Source organism: Aphidius gifuensis, linkage group LG1 (assembly GCF_014905175.1).
Source record: "Aphidius gifuensis isolate YNYX2018 linkage group LG1, ASM1490517v1, whole genome shotgun sequence".
Classification (NCBI taxonomy): domain Eukaryota; kingdom Metazoa; phylum Arthropoda; class Insecta; order Hymenoptera; family Braconidae; genus Aphidius; species Aphidius gifuensis.
In genome coordinates, this window is record NC_057788.1 from 26,987,776 (window position 1) to 27,011,088 (window position 23,313).

The window sequence follows — 23,313 nt, forward strand, 5'->3', positions numbered from 1 at the left end:
CCCTTCTTGTGTGTTATCAACGAGTCGACCATCACCATTAAGCTTCTCATTAAACGTAATTGTTTGCAATAATTTGATGTCACCTTGTCTAGTATAGCAAGACCAGCCCATTTAAACAATGAGAAAGCTAAATTTCTATCTCTTACTATTTTTTGTCTTTGTCTTTTTCACAATTTCAAGTCGTAATGTTTGTAGAGACAAACTCACCCTTCGTATATCTTTCAACACAATTAATATAACCATGGTTTGTATATAGTTTGTTTCACTTGGTATTTTACGACAGCTTAGAATATATCAACATCTTTCTATTTAATATAGTATTTATATATATGTGTGTATGTGTTTACGTGTATATGTTGAAACATTTTCAACGTCATGCATTACAAACACCATATATATTTGACGGAATGAGAATTGGTTGTACGTTAATGTGACCTTCTTAGAACTAAGCTATGTCATGTATGTTAACTTAGATTCAAGATGTGCAAGACTTCATGTCATCACATACTGTTGCACCAAGACTTTCGAGTAATTTGGATTGCAATTTTCTGTGCGATTCTACTATATACATCATTTTCCTTCCTTTCTCAGTAACACACATGTCTTCTTCACTATTATATGTTCCGGCAATTTTACATCAATTCATAACTTTTGCTTATATACATTTGTATACATTTGAGGTTACTTCAAAATTCAAATATATACAGCTTAATATCAATGATAATGATGATAATAATAATAGCAAATTTATGATTTTAAATTTTTTATTGATTTTTAATATTTACGGTTTATATTAAAATAAAATTTTTTATTTTTTTTTCTTTGCATATATTTTGTGTTTAGTTTTTAAAAAAAAATCATTTTATTTTTTTGGTTTTTCATTCAACGATCTGAATATCACTCTCGTGGCACTAACAAACTGATGGGTGAGGATTAAAATCAGTGTTGCATACAGTCTAAATGAATTGCAAATGGAAATAGACAGTAGCAAAAAAAAAGGAAAAAAAAAAAAGAGAGAATATAAAAAGGAAATGAAAAAAGAAAAATATATACACTTGATGTTTAACCACCGTTCTTTGGTGGTAGAGAGTTTGAACTTGCGTAATCTGAAGTTGCCAAGCGGCTTGAGCCTGAGGCTTAATACTTTTCACTTGGTCGACATTATTTTACAGTAGAATAAGACCAAGATGATTATAAGAATGATGAGAATGATGAAAATGAGAAGAAGAAAGGGGTCTTATGTGTTTGAAAAGATGGGATAAAAACATGAATCAAGAAGTAAAAGATAAAAAAATAAAAAAAAAAGGAAAAAAATTAAGCGATGGAATGAGCGGGGTAAAATAAAAATAACCAAGGCGAATATTAGAGATTGTAAGAGGGACATTCGTATATAAGAAGACCATCCTAAGTAGCTTATCTGTTGATGATGCACTGTATATTTTCTCCATAATACACTCTACGCCATTATACCAAAAAATTTTGTAGACAACTTCAGAGTGTTTTTACTTGATAGCGTGTCATTTTATCGCGGTTATATACATTATCCTCATATATATATTTAGCAAGTAAAAAAAACTCATATCTTAAAATCGTCCAAAGTAATGACCTCATTTTTTTTTTTTACCTCATTTCAAAACTGCATTAAGCAATTATTATGATTTTCAATGAAATTGTTATTATTATTTACTTTTTTTTTCTTTTTACTAAAAATAAATAAATAAATAAATAAAAGTGACCAAGTTTTTGTGAAAAAATATTTAAAAAATTAATATAAAAACTCGTATAAAAATGTAAAAGTACATTAAAAAAAAAAAAAAATTCAAGCTACAATTATTATTATTATTATTATTTAAAAAATATAATTAAAAGTGATAATTAAAGTAAACAAAATTTTTCTTTTTAACTATGTGAAGGTTAAAAGAAAAAGACAAGTTGAAAAAAATAAAAAAAAAAAAAAAACTTGCTTCATTTTTGTTAGTGAATATTTTTTTTCACGAACACATCACCTCAGGGGTTTGGTTAACCTCGCTTTTTTTTTAATCCTACTCCAGAAAAGTGACTCGCTTTCATCCACATAACTATTTTTCGTAGTTGCACAAGTACACACATATTGCCATGTCTTTGTGTTAAAAACTCAAGTTTAAGTACTGTTGAAGTGAGCGAATGAAAAAACCACATATACTCACGCATGTATATATTTTTTTCCATTTGAATTTCATATCACACTGAGTTGTATCTCAACGAGATTTTTCAATGTATTTTTTTTACTTCAATACTACTCTTCTATACTGTAATTATAATTTTGATGAAAAAAAAAAAAATGAATTGCTATTTAAATATATTTAATAATTCAAACGCAGTCAAATATAAATATATATTTATTTTTTTTTTAAGAGCTGAATGAAAAAAAAAATTAAGCTGATTTAGCATTGTTATAGCAATAGTAAACTATTTTTATTCTCTCTTGAAATATAAAAAAATGGCACAGTCTTTTATTTCAGTGTGTGATGTATATGTTTTTTTATTTCTGTACTATTTTGATATTTTATTTTTGACAAAGTTTATGCATTACTCTACTGCGCAACAGTTTTTTTCATTCAGTTAACATTATTAACAATTGTTAAAGTTTCCGTTATGTAATGAAGAGCCAAATAGTGACAGTGGTTTTTAACTATAGTGTTATATACTATTTAATTGTGTACAATGAAGCCTGACAATTTTTTTCTTAGAAATAAGATTAAAAAAAAAAAATAGAGGTAGAGTTTTTTCATGAAAAAATACACAAATATTTTGTATTTAATTTTTTCATCGACAGTAGAGAGAAATTTGTATGACTGTGGTGAAAAATATTCCAATTAAAATTGTGCCTCAACCTTGTTAGCTCGACATTATCATAATATTTTTTATTGTATTTTTATTTTTTTGTTCATCCAACATATATTTATATGCATCCACGGAAATTATATTATTTTTTTGACCTAGTTTTGATATTCAAAGCGGTGAAAAGTATCACGTAGATTACCATTGGGAATATTGTTCATACAAAGATGCAAAGAAAAAGATCACACTTTGCATATGAGGTATGTTTGTTATGGAAATATTTTTTATAAAAATAATACATGTTTAGATTTCAATTGACATTTTTTTTTCTGGTCTTGAAATAAATAATAAATAGATACTATTTTTGTTATTGTTGTTAAAAATGTATATTATTTTAAAATACATGATAATTAATATTTAAGCTAAAATAATATATTCCATTTCTGTTTTTAACATTTTGCAAATGGCTCTTAAAAAAAATATCTGTCATATGAATTTTCAGGTAAAAGCTTTTGTTACTATCTATAGAAATATTTTATCAATTTTACAGTGGTGTTATGAAATTTTAAATATACATTTTATACAGCCACAAAGATCACTATTTTCAGTTAGGTTTAAATAACATTTGCAAGAATAATTTTTTTAATAATTCAAATTTTCTATTGTCTGTCTTAAATATACCCTGCCCTATTTTTTAAATATCAATATTAAATATACATATTTTTAATGTAATTCGAGTTTAAAATTATCAAAATAATGTCAAGAATAAATTAATATGAGTAAAATTTAATTTTATTAATTCTTAATAACTCTAAAAATTCATAATTTTTTAAATACCATTTTTTTATAGACAATGAAAAATACAAAATTAGTATGTAATGAACTCAATAAAATTTTTATGTTAGAAAAAAGTTATCTGTTGAAGTTTTACAATGATAATCATAATAAAAAAAAAAAAAAAAAAATACAAGCTGATGAATAAAGATAACTTCGCTGCACCAAGCACTTTTTGATCATCCAAGCGTATATAAATTTTATCGACATACTCTCCCTCTTGCATAGTACAATATATGCATTTTTCTGAATTCATTGAGTATCGTATTCTCGATTAACCTCGGCTCATTCACAGTGAATGGGCTTTGACAGGCCTTCTGGCTTTTTTTTTTTTTTAATATATTTTTATCGACCAGTAATTATTATTTATTTTTATTTTTTTACATATATACCCGCGTACACACGTATTTACTTTGTAAAAATATATCTATAATATTTCTACATGCAAATATATAGTTTAAAAATATATTTTTTATCAGCAAATGCAATATTTGATTGACTAAAAAAAAAAATTTAATCTATTTTTTAAATAGGCTGTGTATATTGAGATTTGAAAAAAGAAAAAAAAAAAAAAATATAAATAGAAAATGGATTGAAAATAAAATAAATAAATATAAAAATAAAAAGTTATGTGGGTTCAAGTGACGAGACAACGTACCGTGAAATAGTACTCACTCGCATGCTGCACGAAAGAGCACTTCGATGTCGAGCTTGATAGAACGAAAGACCAATTAAGCTGCACCCTCTTTTTCTCTCTACGTATATATTGCAATTCGTTTCTAATGCTGTGTGTGGTTACCGATAATGGTGTCAGAGGTTATACGATTTTATATTTTGATTTTTGTTCAATTTATTTACTTTCAATGATATTATTATTATTATTATTTTTCATTAACTAATTTTTATTTATTAAATCTTTACTGTGATTTTTTTTATTGACTTATTTCTGCTATTAAATAAATAAATAAATAAATGGAATTAACTCGGAGTATTTGTATTCAATTAATTAATTACAATATCAATTATTTTCATTGATAAATAATCTGAAAATAAATTAATAAAAAAAAAATAATAATAATAATGAAAACTTTCTTTAAAATTTTTCTTTGTTTATATAGGGGTTTGTGTAGTAATACAGTCTTTGTTTATTTACGCCACTAAGCATGTCCAAGGGCTGTTATGAGATTGAAGCTGTATGGATATAACAATTTTCACTTTATTCATCAGTGTGAACACTGGTACTCTTGCATCGTCTGCACTAACAAATTTGATTATTGAACACGTATATACATCGTCAACATCACACTCTGAGCTTCTTTCAACGTCAGTATATAACGAGATTGATTTGAATTTGTAATTTTTCTCTTGTCTCAAAAAAGAAAAAAATAACACACACAAAAAACAATGAATAAATGAAAAATAAAAATTTACACTGATGAGAATAAAAAAAATGAAAAAAAAAAACACTGTCCATACATTTTTAACCAAGGTGCATAAAGATGAAGAATTACTTTGTTACTGAATATATTTATTACTGTTGGTGTTATAAAGTGCACGTCGATGGGCTTTAAAAATAATTTATTCTAGATAATTTTAGTTGAATTATATGAGATTATTCATTAGAGTTTGCTGATGTTTAACGTGTTATTATGTATATACAATTTAAAAGTTTATTAAAATGATGAGATAATGAAAAGAGTACGATTAAATGATATAAGTATGAGGAGTTTACGACTGCAAAATTCTAGCTTTATATGAGACATCTCTTTCCTTTTTGTTTTTTTACTTTATAAGATCTTCATTTTCCAAGTTTTCATGTAATTTGTCTAACCCATTACACTGTTAAATTTCTCACGTTCACAAAATCTTTTTTCTATTTATTATCTTTTCATGATTATTTCTGACATCATCAAAAACATGAAAATAGTCGTAACATTTTTGATAAATATTATCCTACGTGATGATAAAAAATACTTTATATATATTCTATTTATCAAAGGATAAAGAATATAAATGTAATCAATTTTTTAATATTATAAATAAATTATCGTATGCAGAATTTTAAAGTTTATAAAGTTTATGGTAAAATGAAAATGTAATATTTAATGCGACTTTTATTTGACATAAAAGTAAGGTTAGAAAATCTCACAGGCTTTTTCACAACGAAACAAATTCTCTTTTAACAAATATTTTATGTATATATTTGTTTAATAAAAACCACATTGATGGGATACATTTACTGCTATCAGTAGTGAATCATACATTGGAAGATTTCAACGAAAACTCAACTCTAAGCTTTGAACGAGAGAAAAATAAAATATATAAATTTATTACATTATAAAAAGACTCAATAAATCAGATAATGTATATATTTTGAAATATCCTATTTCATGGTTAGATTATGTTTTTTGATAGATATATAGAAAAATAAATTTGCAAAAAATTTAAATCAAAATCTCAATAATCTGTACTTTGAATTTTTAAAAAAATAATTTTTATAAAATCAGTTTAAAATATAATTATTTAGAAATTTAAATTTAATAAAAAGCTTATTGAAAATGAAATATATACTGTACTTGAAAATTGAAAGTAGATTGAGCTTATTTGATTAAATTTACACGAAACATTTGTCAACGCCAAGAAACATGCCGTTGAATAAATATAAAAATAATTCTCTTCCTGGTTATTTTTGCTTATTTCATTTTATTATCATTATTATTTTTTATATTTATATATAAATTCAAACAATACTACAATAATATACACTCGAATATTTTACATAAAAAAATAAAACAAAAACAAATAACTATTGTATAAAAATTATTTTAGCCCGAGTATAAAAAATGGAAAAAGTGTGTTGTGATGATGCAAATATACACACAGATATAAAATAAAAGCATTGATATTGTACCATGTAAAATCCACGAATTATACATTTTTTTTTTCTTTTATTTATTGTTATCTCACTTGTGTGATGCACGCTACGATGAATTTATAAATTAAATTTTAAAAATGTTATTACGTTGGATTAAAAAAAAAAAAAGAAAAGAAAACACAAAAATTACGAGTAAATGGATAATACTAAATAATAAAATAATAGTAATAATAATAAGCTACTAAAATATGATAAATTGACAAAATCATTGTAAATAATTGAAAGAAATTTTCATAAAATCAGAAAATTGCTTTTAAGAATTTTTTTTTTTCGTGGAAAAACATCAATCGAATAATCATCAAAAGATAGTAAAAGATAAAATTGGACAAATAAAATAAATTAACTTCAAATAATCCCACATCACTCAAAAAAATGATTGTAAAATTATGTTGTCTATTTTTATTTCAATATAAGAATAATCCTATTACGAAATAAATCTCGTAATCAAATTTTTTTTCTACAAATGATACAGTTATTTAAATTTTTAAATTAATTCAATTTAGATGAAATGAGTATGAGGATTATGGTGAGTATTATACACAATCATACCTTAAAATAGAAGATGAAGAAAATGAGGAAGGACTGAGGGCAATCTGTGCGGTGAGGAAGATTATTCGATAACAAGGATTATATCCAGTATCGTCGACGAGAGAAATGATGAACAGATATATATATATATATACATAAAACATCAGGAATAATTTCCGAGAATTATATACAGTATTAGTGTTATATGATATAGAACGAGAGAAAACATGAGAGAAACTTATGTATATAATTTATATACGATGTGAAAATGTCTGGATCGTTGCCACAAACTGTAATAATCTTCGTCGTACAAGAGGCTTATCATTCAGACAAATTATTATAATGTACAACTATCGAAGAGTATTATTATCGTGTATATAATTTATTTTGACAAGTTGATATATACTTGATATTTATATATTTATTATTAATTTTATAGTTACGTTTTATTTTTTGACAAGTATTTAAACAAGTAAATTGACTAACTGTATTAATATTTCGTTGTATATAGAAAAATAAAAAAATCTTGACAAAGAATTATGGTAAATTAATTTCATGGCACCAAAGTTGGTGCTACAGATTTCCATTGAACTTTTATAGGCTTATCCGTGAAGCATAACAGGAGGCACAAAGCTTCATTTCACCATCGTATACAAACTTTCAAAGTAATTCAAGGCAATTTAGAGTTTTTTAACAAACTACCTCTTGCAGGTATATGCCACGACCTATTAGGAAACTTATTCTTTCAACTTTATTGCCAAGTTTGTTTTTTTTTTTTTTTTCATTTTTTGTTTAAATTTTTTTTTACCCATTATTGTTCTTCATTTCATTGTAATTATTGCTCTTTATTTTTTTCCATAAATCATGATTTGGATTGAATATATATGTTGAATAAGTTGGAAAAATAATAAAAAAAAAAAAAAATGATTAATTCGAGTCAAACAAATATTTTTTTATCTCGTCGATCGCGCGCGTGTCAAGATTTTTTTACTGGTCCCAGCTGGTTTTATTTTATATTTTTTCATTTGTAATCAATCAATTTGTGACTTTTACCCTCAAATTTTGACGTCTTCATCCAACGCCTCTTCATATATTTAAACATTATAAATACATTGTGAATATATACATGTATATAAAATAAAATTAACCACCTTTGGTGTGACCTTTGCAAATAACGTGCTGCACGCAAACATTCAGCAGAGAAAAAAAAAAAAAAAAAAATGAATAAAAAAATACGAGTGGCGAAAGAAGAGTTACGTTGCTTCAAATTTTCAGTAGTATAAGTGTATATATAGTCAGCCCACCAACTTTACCAAGTAAAATTTTGATCCCCAAAGGTACAGTTAGACACAAATGACAATTAACATAAATTTTTAAGCAACTCGAACTTTCTCGTGAATTTGTGAAGTTTAATCGATTTTATTTTTTATGTTTTCATCTGTGAAATGTATTTTTTTTTTTCTTCATTTTTACGTTACAAATAGAAGTGAAAGGTTTTTTTTTTCTCGGTTTTTTTTTTTAATCATTTACCAAGCCCACATGCCAAAGAAGAAGAAAAAAAAAAAAATTGACGAGGCGCAACTGAGTGATACACGCACGGTTGAATGTCGTGGTGCAGAGTCATCTAATATGTTTTTATGGTCACAAGGGCCCACAGTGCTACGCCTCGTAAGACACACTCTGGTTATACTAAAAGTGCTTGGCCATATATACGTTAACATAATAGGAATTTAACCGCCATGCTCTTTCGTAACATAGAGACTCACTGTAACCGTATAAGATTCATGAAGCAAACCACCCTACAAACTTTAGCCAACTTGGACTAAGTATCTTGCCGTGCGAAGCGTCTCACTTCACAGTTAACGCGCAAGTTCGTTTTTTTCTTTTTTTTCTTACTTTTCTAACACTTGTATTATTTTTTTATTTGACTCTTTTATATCAACATAATCGTATTAAATATATATAATTGTAATTTTAACTTCATTTGAAAATACAAGACAACACATTAAAATTATAACAATCACAAGTTTATATAAAACTTAGAAAAAGCTCTGTGAATTTTATAAGAAAAAAAATAAGAATAAAAAAAAAAGAGCTTTTTAAATTATTGATAATTTTATTTATAAAAGATTTGAAATAAAAATAAGAATAAAAAATATCAATCAATTCAAACAATAAAACAATTTTTAATCTATTTGTTGTTTTTCTTTTTTTTTTTTTATTGTTAAATTGATTGACACGATATATTGATTAAAGAAATGGCTAAAATTAGAAAAAAAAAAAAAGAAGAATTGAATGCGTATGTTTTTTTCATGATTGATTGATAATCTCGCGTATATAACGACAAATTCCCGGAAGTGTTTTGGTTCAATCGTATAACGAAATAGTGTATACGCGCTGTCCAAATTGTCGACCTCGGCTTATACATCATACACGCAACATCGGACAAACGTCGATAATAGTGTGATTGTTATTTACGATCATAATCAAGTCAAAGTGTCATTTGCGTTATTGACATGGACAAACATGTCGCTATTTTCATTGCACTGTCAAATTACATAACCAAAAAATATACATCCATTTTTTTATCATGTCTTGATTATTGCCAAACGTATTTAAAATAATAAAAAACAAAATCAGATATCATTTAAAAATTGAATCAAGAAGCTGAATTACTGGAGATAATTAAATGTATATTTAACCATAAAATAATTTTGCTTTTTTATGGTTAAAAAAAAATAACAATTAGATGTGGAAAAAAAAAAAAAGCATAAACAGATGTAGCTAAGAAAATGAGGGTTAAATAAATAAATTGAAAATACCCGGTTATGGCCTGAATCATTGGCGCATTAACAAGAATTTCTTGCTAATGAGTATAGCGTTTTAAACTCTGACTCTTTCAACCTGTCACTAGCACAAGATTATTATAAATATGTTAACTCCAATGTAAGTATTTTATAATTTCAACAACTCATTAAATACATTTTCTCTCATTATTTAAATAAACATTTATATACAAAATATATATTTAATATATCATTTATTTTATTTTATATATGAAACATTTATAAATGAATTTATAAAATTTATTTTCATCGTATATTTATGTTTCTTTGATGTTATTAATTAACACGTATGACACGTATGAACTTTGTCATGCAATTTTATATTTTTTCAAGCTTAATTTATCTTTTAAAAGTACATGACAAAGTTTTAACTCAAATACTCAACTCATTCAGTTCTCATATTCTAATGTACAAATGATTAGTAGAACAGTGTGCTTATTATAGTCACTACGAAACTTTTATGCCAACTTTAAACTAGCTAAAGATTTCAGTATTATTTCTCGGTCATTTTCACGAGTACATGTTGTTTTGACGATCGATAAATGGCGTGTGCGCAATTCAGGTAAACACAGTATGTGTACGTCAGCGAGATGAAAAAAAATATTGAAAAAAAAAAAAAATAATTAAAATTGCTTATTTTCAATAAATACAATTTTTTTTTTTTTATTTTTAAACAAATGCAATAGATTAAAAATATTTTTTTATTGATATTGAAATATTCATTCCACGAGAATTATTTTTTTACATGGTAAATAAAAAAATATGAATATTGTATATGGTTTAATTTAAAATTGCAGATAATAATTATCGATTAAATATATAAACAGTAAATAAATATAAAATTAAAAAAAATATGATTATAAATATGAATATAATGATGAAAAGGGAGGAAATTGGAATGTAGCTAAAATCATATTTTCATTATTCACATCACGTATCATGCTAATGACAATTTTGACATTTTCTATTTCCTCTATTTAAGTGTTATTCTCGATAAATACTATTTGTTTTATGAGAAAAAAAAAATATATATATAAGTATATAATTAAACTTTATTTTTTTAAAAGTGAAATTGTATTTTTGTTATTTCAAATGAATATGTATATTTAGCTGACGAATAATTGACACAATGAATAATGACATGAAATTGATGATTTAAAAAAAAAAAAAAAAATGTAATTTAATTATGATTTAACTGTTAATAAATTTAATCAATGTAAGCTAGAATATACTTAATTTATTAACATAATTGATGACACAATTTTAAAGTTTATAGAAATCATTGAGTGATGAGAAATTCATTGAATTAACTAGTCGTGTAAAATAGGAAACACTTCAATTTTGTAAGCGTCAATAGAATTGGCATGTATGATGCTCATTCATCATGTTATAAATAGACCCATGGATTTTCATGTAAATAATGGATTATCATCAATTTTGATTGGAAAATAAATCTCATATGTAAACCTTGTGTTTTAACGTAATTAAATATCACAAATGTGTCATAATAACTTTATGTGTTTCTAAAAATTGACTAATTTAAGATAAATCATTGCTTTGTCTAACAAAAAAGCTCTATCTACCAAAAAAATTGAAATGATTAATTTTTTTAAAATAATAATATTGTTTTTAAAATTAATATAAAAACAGCATCAGGTCAAAATGATTTAGAGCTTTTTTATTTCAAATTTTAAAACATATGCATTTGTGTTATTGTTTTTTTTATCATTTCGTAAACTTTTGAAATTCAAATAAAATATTGAAAAAATATTTTCCATGCAGTTAGTAGGGTAACAATATATTTATATAAATCGTTAGAATTTCAATAAACAAGATAACAAAAAACAATGAATAACAATGTTAAATAAAATTGTTGAAGAACTATTTGAATTTCATGAAAAATTTATTAAACTTGGTAAATTCAATGTGAAGTCTTTGATCGATTGAATCAACTCCTGACTTCAAACTATCAAACTTTTTGTATTTTATTTTAAAATAAATATATATTTATATTTATGCTTTGCGTTTTGATGAAAATAAAAAAAAAAAAAAAAAACATAAATATATTTTTTTTTCATTTGAACATTGAGGTAACACTGGCATTTGAAAATATTCAATAAAATGTAAGACATAAAAATCGAGCATCATCTAAAACATTATACTCTCAAAAGTCCCATTAAATCGTATATTGAAAGAAAAAAAAAAAAATTATTATCCAGGCTTGTATTATCTGCAGGCATAACTCCTAAAGAAATGCTTCTTTCTCAATGATAACGAACATTACAATTTCTTTGAATTCTAACTGAATGGATAGTATTACTTGAGTGCACTTCAATGTTGAAAAATAATGTTCAAAATTTTATCGTAATTGGTAGGATCTATGTGAGCAATATGGCTTTTTTAAATGGTTAAACAAAAAAATGAATATCGAGGATTTTAAAATACTGCACTTATTGATTTGCCAAATTAAAAAAAAATTACTTCCAACGGTCTTGTATTTTTATTGCTATTATTTATTATATAATTTAATATTTAAATCTTTCTTTTAAAAGAATAGACATTTAAAAAAAAAAAAAAAAAAATGATTATTTGTTTGTAGGGTAGTTAAAGGTCAAGTCATAAAATCCAATTTAATTCTTTGTATCTAGAGTGACCTTTTCTGGTTCGATGCGCACAACTAAAATTAATGAAAGAAAAAAAAAAAATTGTAGCAGCTTCGTGGTGAACCACACTAGCTTAGAAAAAGATCTAATATTGTCAGTAGAAAGGCAGGTCGAGATGTGGTGCACGAAAAGGTTTAGGTTAGTACAACGTGAAATACATCAGCTTTCTTTCTCAGGGTCACTACTAGTAATGTCTGCATGCAACTTATCCAAAAGTTGACCCTAACACACATACATACATGTCTACATTTGATACATATATATATTTAAAAGAAGCTTTTTCAACTCTCTTTCGGTTGTTTTCCTTTATCCCTTTTATACTATCCGGTTAAAGTAACCCTTCTTGCATATATATATAACCACACAAATAAAATATATGTAGCAGTGTGTATTTAAGCTTATATACATGTATATATCTTCCATATAAGCATATATGTATATTGATAATAACGGCAGATTCTCTTTACACTAGGGGGTTCGACACTCCGGAATCGTGAGATGGGGATATAGACACGAGGCGCCCATTATTACCCGCTCGGCGACTATACTCGTGACCAACAGGATTTATCCTTCGCTTGTTTTATTGGATGGTCATTTTCGAGGACATTCCACCCAACTGATATTCCGGTTATCGCTACATATATAACCCCAGAAATTACGCTTTATCTGTATAGTTCTTTTTTTCTTTTATTTATTCCAATTATGAACTATTTTTTATCGTTCTTTCTCAGATTTTATTGTTTTTTTTTTTTTTTTTATTTTGGGATTTGACGGGGAAAATAATGGTTAGATATATTATATAATATGACTAATCAAACGAGAGTTCAAATAACTTGAAAATTTGACAGGAAATAGTCTGAATGATATAACAAAGAGTTTGGTCATCTTAAAATTGAAATAAAATAGATGAAAAAAAATTGATAAACTTACCATTATTGTAGCTGATGATGGAAGTTTTTGATGGATGGTACTGACTTGTTTTATTGAAATTCACATTATCTGGAACAATAATAAAAAACAAATATAAATACTTGTACATGTATATTTTATTTTATATAAAATAAAAAATGAATGAATAAAATCAAAAACCTAACGATATGTCGAATCGAGCTCCAGTTCAACAAACTAACTCCGAATAAATGTCAAATTTTTAAATGGCCTATTTATTTTTGGATAGTCATAGATTGAAATATATATTTTCAAAATATAATTATCTGTCTTATTTTTCTCATGATTTATCATGAATACTTGAGGTATTTTAGTAACGACAAGCTGTCATTATATTCTCATAAAAATACTGTAACTAAAACCGTATTTCCGTTGAAATTTGAAATATATTCACATTTTACAAGTATATTTCGGAAGAGTCACCGATTATCTACTACTTCTCGGTATGCTATTTAAAATTAATAAAATAACCTACTGAAAGAAGGTCTTCAACAAATACATTTCTTAAAATAATAAATAACTTTCAATAATACTGTAAAAAAGTAAAAAACTACTTAAGAGGAATGACAACCTTTGAAGATCTAACCTTATCTGTCATTTTTTCCAAACAACTTTTTAATTAGTAAAAAACAATATAAAGACCTAAAATTTGGTAAAGTCACTTATAATATTATAATGCACTGCATGACAGTATCAGAATTTGTTTATTTAACAAAAAAAATTAAAGATTCGTTTATCGACGGAGTTTACAATAAATAAATTTCCAAACAACTTTTTTTATTCTAAAACTTAATTAAATTTTATGAAATTTTACGAGATTGATTAAAAAATTATTCTCTAGTGCATGACACTATTTTATTTGCAAAATACTAAAAAAATTTTTTTATATTTTTACAAAAAAAAAATTTTTTTTACCAGCAATGATAATTTATCCGGGGGAACTCGAAATTAAATTGGTGGCGCTGGGTATGCTATTTTTGTTATGTTTTGGGACTTATTTAACAATTGGCATTTTATTGTTGTGTCAAAAATAATTCCATAAAAAGTTAATTAATGGTTATAAAATTAAGTAATTTACACTTAAGTTAGGTAAATTTGAGTTAGGTAAATTTGAAACGCAAAACATATGGTTAATTATCGGATTAGTGTTTAGTATAAAACTGCAAGTGTAAGCATTGTAATTTTTTGTGGTTATGAATAACTTGATCGATAAAATAAAAACAATCAAAAAGAATCAGTATATAAAAAAGCATATTTATCATGGATAATCTAAATATGACTGGAAAAATAGTAAGACAAAGCTCTAGAATTAATCTCTTCTCTATTGGTTATCATTTTATTGGCAGCATGTTATTTTTGGGAAACGATTGCATCAAATGCATGAAAACTGATCCTCAAAATTTAAACTTCTTTTTTTATTCTAACATCTTAAATTTTGTAAAATTTTGCATGGGTTCTAATTATTTGGAGATAATATTTAACTTTCAACTACTTAAAAATTCAAAATCGGAACGATAAACACAGATAAGAAAAGCATATATAAAAAATGCATGCGCTAGTTTTTATATAAATTTGCTCCTTTATATATAAAGGCTATAAAGGAATTAGGTGGACCTTCGTCGAAAAATTCTCATTTTCGATTTAAAGAATACCTGAATACCTGATGTTTATCATGAATTAATAAATTCTGACTGATAAAAAATATTATTTCTCTTATCAAATTTATTTGGTGGACTTATGTAATAATAAAAGTATTACATTTGAGTATGCAATGGTGGGATATATATAGATAGTTGATACGCATGAAATTTGTATAAAAATTAAATAAAATGAGATCTAAAATAAATATAAATCTTTTATAATTGTTTATAATGCATGTACGTACAAATTGGTATATACTGAATAAATATAAGTGATTTTACCACCAGATCGTCTAAAGTATGTCCCAATATTGAATACAATTGGGACTCACAGATGGAGCGAATGTGGTTCTGTTGGTAAAAATAAGGGAACAGTTAGGTCAAAATGAAAGGTTGTCATTCCTCTTAATATATAATCATTTATCTTACAATCACAGAATTTAAAATTACTTTATATGGAATTTATAAATAAATCATGTTTAAAATATTTGAAATTTGTGTTTAACCGGTATGTTTGTACAGCTATATGCACAAATGTATACGAGTTGAATACATACACTTCCATATGATTTTAAATATGTTGCCATATATATTCTTGTCTGTAATAATCACATAAATATATATACAATTCTAGACAGTTAAAATGTTATTATGGTTATATAGTGGTTTTCAATTCAATTAAATGTTTACATTAATAGTTTGTTTTTTACAAAATAGGAATGTTAATATTTATTCAATGTAATAAAATCCAAGTTAATATCATAAATATCATTTCAAACTGTAATTAGTAGCATCATTATGTATTTTAAGAATTTTCTAGAAAGACGAAATTTTGTAAATTAAGTTTATTTATATATAACTTTAAAACTAGTTCAGATAGAACAATGAATATCATATTTAGCCATCTTATTAATTATCTATGGTTAACTTAAATAATGTCAATCAGTATAACGGATATTATCGAATTTCAATTTGAGATATTATCGTGTTATTTTAAGAAATTTAACAAGCGAAATCAAATTGTAAGTACAATGGCGAATAATTATTCTTGAAATAAATTATGCTAAACTTTTGAAGGAAAAATAGAAAATAAAATTAGATTAGCTATGTATAAGTCATCGGACTGAACGGAAATATTAAAAATATAATTGATTGACGTTACAAAAAATGAAGAAAATTATCGAAAATCATAAAAATGGTCTAAAATAGTATGATAATTTAAACTTCCGGTATCAAGTAAAAAATCGTCACCTTTTTCAGTAACACATTTATAAAATATTTCTAGAGTTATATACTATATTTATAAATTTCTCTTAAATATTCATAATTTTATGACTGATAATAATTAAGAAAAATTATAGGTGTATATATAATAATAGAATGAATAAATTTTTTTTTTAATGAAAGTTATTTATTCTCAGCTGTAGTTTATAATTAAGAACAAATTAAAAATTCAAAATTTAGACAATTATGATCCAACTTAATCAAGTTTTAGTTGTCTGAATTTTGGTGCTTTTGGCATTTATATAATACAGTGATGACAAATCATTGTGTAACAATTTCTGGTGTTAACAGCAGAACATTTGAGTTGTAGAATGTATTTCAACAATACAACATGATGTAGCGTTAATTTCAGATGATCATTAAATTCAATGTAAATATAAAGTGCATGGACAGCATATTGTTCTCCATACATAGCCTAAGAGAATATATATAAACTTTTCGCATATACGATACTTGTATATTTTGAAAATAAAAAAAAAGATAAATACAAACATTGTGTATATATATTTATCAAAATGCAAACATTACATGTGGCTCTGAAACCCCAATAATAATCCAAGATAGTATAAAAAAAATATATAAATAAATAAACAAAAGAATATAATAAAAGTATGAGGAAAAAAAAAAAAAAAAAAAGTGTTGGGTTTTCATTATTTTACCCTTTTCAATGGTTTATTCGTGGAATAAATTCACCTTAGAATAAAAGAGGGTTACTCTTTGCTTGCAGTTTGTAAATCCTGTATATTGTCCTTCCAAATGTCACCATCTCTTTTTTATCTTTTATATGATATGATGTGTCTTCTACATCACATTTCATTTAACATCTATTCATTTTGTATATATACAACAAAATATAATAACAACTCATCAACACTGTAGACTGTCTTTACCACAATATTTCATTGTTGTTAAATTCTATATAATATTTTATTGTTTAAATACAAACAAACATTCATTTACTAGATCATTATTTAATGATTTGTTTATATATGCATGCTGCTGTAAAGTAATTAACAATTCATTTGAAGTGAAAATTTTAGCTTGCTTTTAATAATGCATTTAAACAAATCTTGGATAATAAGGTTTTTGTTTTTTTTTTGTTCAAATTTATCATCATTATTATTATTGTTTTGATGGCAAAATCTGGGGATGTAATCCTGTTTTGTTAGAGTTGACAAAAAAGTCCAAATCGGATTTTAATGGGGTAGGAAAAGCTGAAAAGTTTTAGTTATATTTCATCTTTGCCACAAGTTTTTATTAAAGTAAAATTAATATATTATTCAATTAAAATATTATGAAAAAAAATAAATAGATATTTTTTTAATGTATATAGATTTTTTTTTTTTCTTTATTCTTTACTGCAAGTATGATATTTTTATGAGAGTACATAAGCTTGGTCTAGGATTATGGACTTTATTCTTTGCAAATTTAATTTCCTTTTTTTATCTCCGTTATTCTATTTATTTATTTTTTTATTTTTTACTAGATATACTGAGTAAATATTTATATATTCATAGTGTTTTCAACAAACAAACTGAATACTTGATATTGAATTTTTTTTTATTTGTAACAATTTTTTAGGGGAATATTTATTCTATTGGTTGTTCAAAAGACACATCGTTGATGTTACAAAAAAAAAAAAGTAATATATGAAAAACAACGTCTTAGGTCGATTTAGCAAATGTGACTAATGAAAAACCTCTTAAAATAAGAAGAAAAAAAAAAGGAAAATATAAGAAAATAAAATGAAAAAGTAAGGCATCAAAGTCACGTGCGAGACTACTAGTCTTTTTTACGGATTGGGTTTTCAGTCATAGAGTGATATACGAAAATTGACAGTCCACGATGCGATTTCAGTGTCTCAGGTTTTTTCTAAATGTTACAGCGAGAGATGTTATTTACTTTGAAAAACTCTTAAGAACCTTGTACACTTTAGAGTAAGACGGTAAATAACAACTATACTTTTTCTAGAAAATAAATTTTTTTTTTTATCTGTTAAACTATAAAACCAACTGTACTTTTTATCCTCTTAAATAATCCGGTTCTATTTAAGTTTTTCTTATTTTTTATTAACCAATTATTTTATATTTATTATTGATTTTAAAAAAAAATCAATAAAATTAAATACGTCATTGTATTAATTAATTATTAAATGTTACATAATTGCCTTAACAGAATTAAAAATTTAAATGATCCATTATAAAATTAACACTAATGAATAAATCATTATTGATTATTTTTGTCTTTCAAAATTATTTTTTTAATTTATGGTGATAATTAAAAAAAAAAATTCAATCACTCAGTGATAATTGAAAACTGAAAAAATTAATAATTCATGATATGTTTAAAATTATATACATGCTGTAAAAATATATATACAAATATTCATGAGTTTTGAAAAAAAAAAAAAAAACAATTAGGCCCTAGAGAACTGTGCTGATGTGACTTGGATCTTTTCATTTTACGTAAATGCAAATAAGTTTTTTTTCCAGAGGGGATTCATGAGATGAAAATAGAATACAGCCTGACACAAAAATGAATTTACATTTCTACTAATTTTTTCTCTTCCTTTATCTTTAATTTTATATATTATAATTTTTTCTGTTTTTAACCTTTAAACAAGCGAAGGTATAAAGAATTACAAAATTCTATATAAAATGACAAAGTTTAAATATATGACATATGACTGTCATACGATATTCATAATTCATATTTGATTCAATTGTTTTTTTTTTTTTCCGTTTTTATATATTCATTACAAAATAATGAGTGAAAAAAAAAAACACTTTTTTTTTATTACAATAATTTATACTTTTAAAAATTAAATATTAACGAGACAGACAATGCAAAATATTCTCATTATAAAACATTAAAATTAATTACTATAAAAGCAATTAAGCAGACAATCAATTTATTAGAAAAAAAAAAAAAATAAAACACTATTACTTTTTTTTGAATTGTCACATTTTATTTATTTTTTTTTATTTCTGTATCAGTTCATGTCTTTATTCTTTTTATAACCCAAGTATCTTTTACGATGACCCCAATCAAATTAAAGTGATAGCAAAATTCTCAGACTCTGTGTAAAACGTTTCATCGAAACTGCTTGAAAACGTGCTTCTATCACAAAACCTCGAACAACTTAAAAAAAAGATTTGATAAACTTTACTTGGATCTTTTTTTTTTTGTTCATTTTGTATTATTAAAATATAAATTTTATCAAAGTTATTAATTGTACATAATAATTAAAATTGGAATAATAATAAATTCAATGTGTAAATAATTTAAAGTTTTCAAAATAACTTATCGAGAATAAAAATCAACTTATTAATATTGAAATAACACAGTTTTACATTCATTAAAATATAAAAATAATGATTGAAATGAAGATTTATAATTCACATGTACTCGATACTCAAAATAAAGTTTTCATATAAATTATTTTAATTGAAACTAAAAAAAGACTTCATTGAGATTTTTATTTTAAATAAAATTCATTAATAAAATGAGAGTCAATGAGTCTGGGACAAAACTTATTTTAATACAATAAAATTTAGGTTAAATAAAAATTTAAAAAAAAAAAAAAAAATGTCAATATACGAAGAAAAATTCAGAAAGTTAATTTTTTTTTTTTGTTTATTCTTTATTCCGTCGTTATCAGAAATAAAGGGAAATTGAATATAGTTCTTTTGATCTCGATTGTTAATATTAAAAAATTCTGAAACTAAAAAAATTTTTGTTTTAATGGAACTGTCTGATACAGAATTCAAATTATATTGTTAAATTATTTATTCTATTTATTTGTAACATTTTTAAATTCATGTGTTGTACTTGAGCAAATGACAAATAAACGATCAAAGTTTGAACTTTGATCAGTCAATAAAAGCTCTTTGAAACAAAGTCTCATATGATAAATTTAAAATGTCTATTGAATTACATACTCTGTGATACTTCACACCAACTTTTTAAGTGAAAAAATTACTCTTTGTTATTCTGTTCGTAAAAAAAAAAAAAAAGAATATGGGTCAACGAAACAATTTTAATATAAGAAATATTTCTAATTAACACTCAAAGTAAGTTTCATTAATATAGTCAAGTCAAGTATACATAAAAAAAAGTCTGTTAATTTAAAATTACATACAGGATATTTTTACATTTATTTTATAACTTTTTTAATACCTCTATGTATCTCTTACTTTATTCTAGTATTTATTTATTCAAACAATAAAATATCATACTTTACTAATTCTTTGAAAAAAAAATTATTTAAATTGAAAATAAGTCTAAGCTTTAGTTTAACTATTTTTTGCTATCTTTTAGAAGCCAATGAATAATTAAATTCTATAAACATAATAGTGGTTTTATGCTATTCAGATATAAATTTATTGTATGTACAAATATACGAGCATCAACAATTTAACTTTTCTATAAAGTGAAACAATGTATAAAACTCACTTGTTATAAACTCAAAAAGATGGTGATTATTTTAGTTGGTGATGTATTCATTTGGTTAACCAGTCTGACCACAACTTTAAATTTTACTATTGCTACTTTATTCTACTGTAAATACTTTTAAAAATATTTTTCCTATTATTTAATTATTTTTTTTGTTTTTACAAAAATTAATTAATTTATTAATCAAAGCTTTGAAGTAAAGTATTTAGCTGGCTCTAAAATTAGCATATAAAAATTAAATAAAAAATAGTTTACTTCAATTTAAATAATTACAGTTTGAGCAATTTAATAAAATGTGTTTGTAAATAAATGTAAAAAAGAGACAGTTAGTGAGTCGAGTCAAATGAAAAACTAAGTTTAACTATCATCTTTTTTTTTTTGGCAAGTAAATGTCACGTGGATAAGAAACTTTTATTTACTTGAATAAAAAATATTAGTGATAACAATAAAAAAAAAGTATACAATCACTGCGTATACTTTATTTCATTTAAAAAAAATTTTTTTTTTCTTTTATTTGTTAACAATCTTAACTTGGAGTTGAACGTTTTATGAACTTGCTTATGCCATGTTATTTTTTTTAATATTATTTTTAACTGTTCAAGTGGAATGAGTCAACACTGTAATATTGAAGTTGCAATTTTAACGGTGAAAAGATTTTTCCAGTAAAGAAAACAAAAATAATATTTAAACCCATGTAAGATACGTCCGACGACAAGAACATAAATAAAAAATAAATATAATCTTAATGGATAAAAAATAAAAAAATCCACTTGTGTTTGAATCATTATGTCTCAAGTTGAATTTCTTAACAAGTGATTTTTTAAATTGCATTTACTCGACTATTTTTGTCTTACTAATGAGTACATTGTTTCGTAAATAAGAGTAAATCAGATTTACAATTCAAAATTTTGTATCTCAGCAAAAATTTACTGATTGTTAAAGAGAAAAGAAAAAAAAAGCATAAAAAGATATGAAAAAAATCAATTTAATGCTGTTGATTATCAGTGTACTTGAAAAGGTAAAAATGAAAGAAATTTTATTTTTATTATTTTCAATAAAAATCATAAATTATTAAAAATAATAAACAATTTAATTTTTTATGTAAATGTTATTTGTCAAAATTTAAATTTATTTATTGTTATTGCTATTTTTTTAAAATAAAATAATACAAGAAATAACAAAACACGCAGTTTGAAACTAAGGTTTTAGTATAACGAGTTTCGCACGTGAATTTAAGGGTATCTTGTATATGAGTACGTTCATACAATCCATGGCCAAGCGTGACTGAAATATCAAGTGTTACCTTGATAATTATCCGTACAACTGTTTGGGGTTATACTTGAATTTTAAAACAACGACAAAACATGCTTCTTATCACACATTTGTTCAACAAGAAACAAAGAAAAAATATCAATATAATTTGAATTTAAAAAATTACTTTTTCTCGGTTAAAAAAAATATGTTTAAAAACTGTTTGCTTTTATTAATGAAAATAAAACTTTTATTTCATTCTATTTTTTGTATATTTTTTTTTTAAAAATGAATTTTTCTTCAGGCTAAAACAATTGGCTTAGCATATTTAGGATTAGAGTGCCACTAGAAAATTCTGCTGATCTCAATAATTTCAAATTGCCATAACATATTTTCCCGAGGTCAAAAAAAAAATCTATAAATCGATTTTCGTTTATTATAAACATAATGGTATAGTACATTCTGTTTTCATATAAACATATTGATCAATCAACAATTCTACGAACCAGAAACATCATGAAATAGACAAAAAAAAAAACATCAGCGATGAAAGATAAAAAAAAAATTTCGAATAAGAAGCTGTGTATTTGAATTTTAAAATTTTTATTTTCAATTTGTAGACAAGAAGAACTTCAAAAGTTTCATTTAAAATTTAAATATCAACATGACCCAAGTATCGATATAACGGATAAAAAAAAAACTATTTTAAATATTTTGCTCTCTTGTAAAAATTATATATATATATTTTTTTAAATGTATCGTGAAAAAAAAAGAAATTAAGCTCAAAATATTTATAAAATCTAACCTACTTTTCTCGCTATTCAAGCGTTTTTTATTTTTTTTTTTCTCGAGTTGTTCATCAAATTTGAATGAACGTACAAAAAAATAGGAGGAAAAAAAAAAAATTTCAACGACAGCAAAGACAAAAGATGAAGTAGAAAAAGATAGTAATCCAGTAGAAAAGGCAAATGAACGTGTTTCAAAATTCTCTCTGTAGATATACAGAAAAGCCGACACGAGTTCCGGTCGTTGTTCCGTTTCGTCCTTTTACATGCTTCAGAAATACAACACGAAAGGTATAAAATTTTCCTTGCTTTTGCATTAGCATG

General features: G+C 24.3%; 1 protein-coding gene across 1 annotated transcript in view; it reads right to left on the bottom strand.

Annotated features, from left to right (window-relative positions):
* The window catches only part of LOC122858466 (hemicentin-1-like), a 79,956-nt gene that overhangs the window by 51,906 nt on the left and 4,737 nt on the right, over window positions 1–23,313 (bottom strand). The window contains exon 2 of the mRNA XM_044161401.1: window positions 13,557–13,625. The gene's annotated coding sequence lies outside the window, so the exon portion shown is untranslated. The remainder of the gene's footprint in view (window positions 1–13,556; window positions 13,626–23,313) is intronic.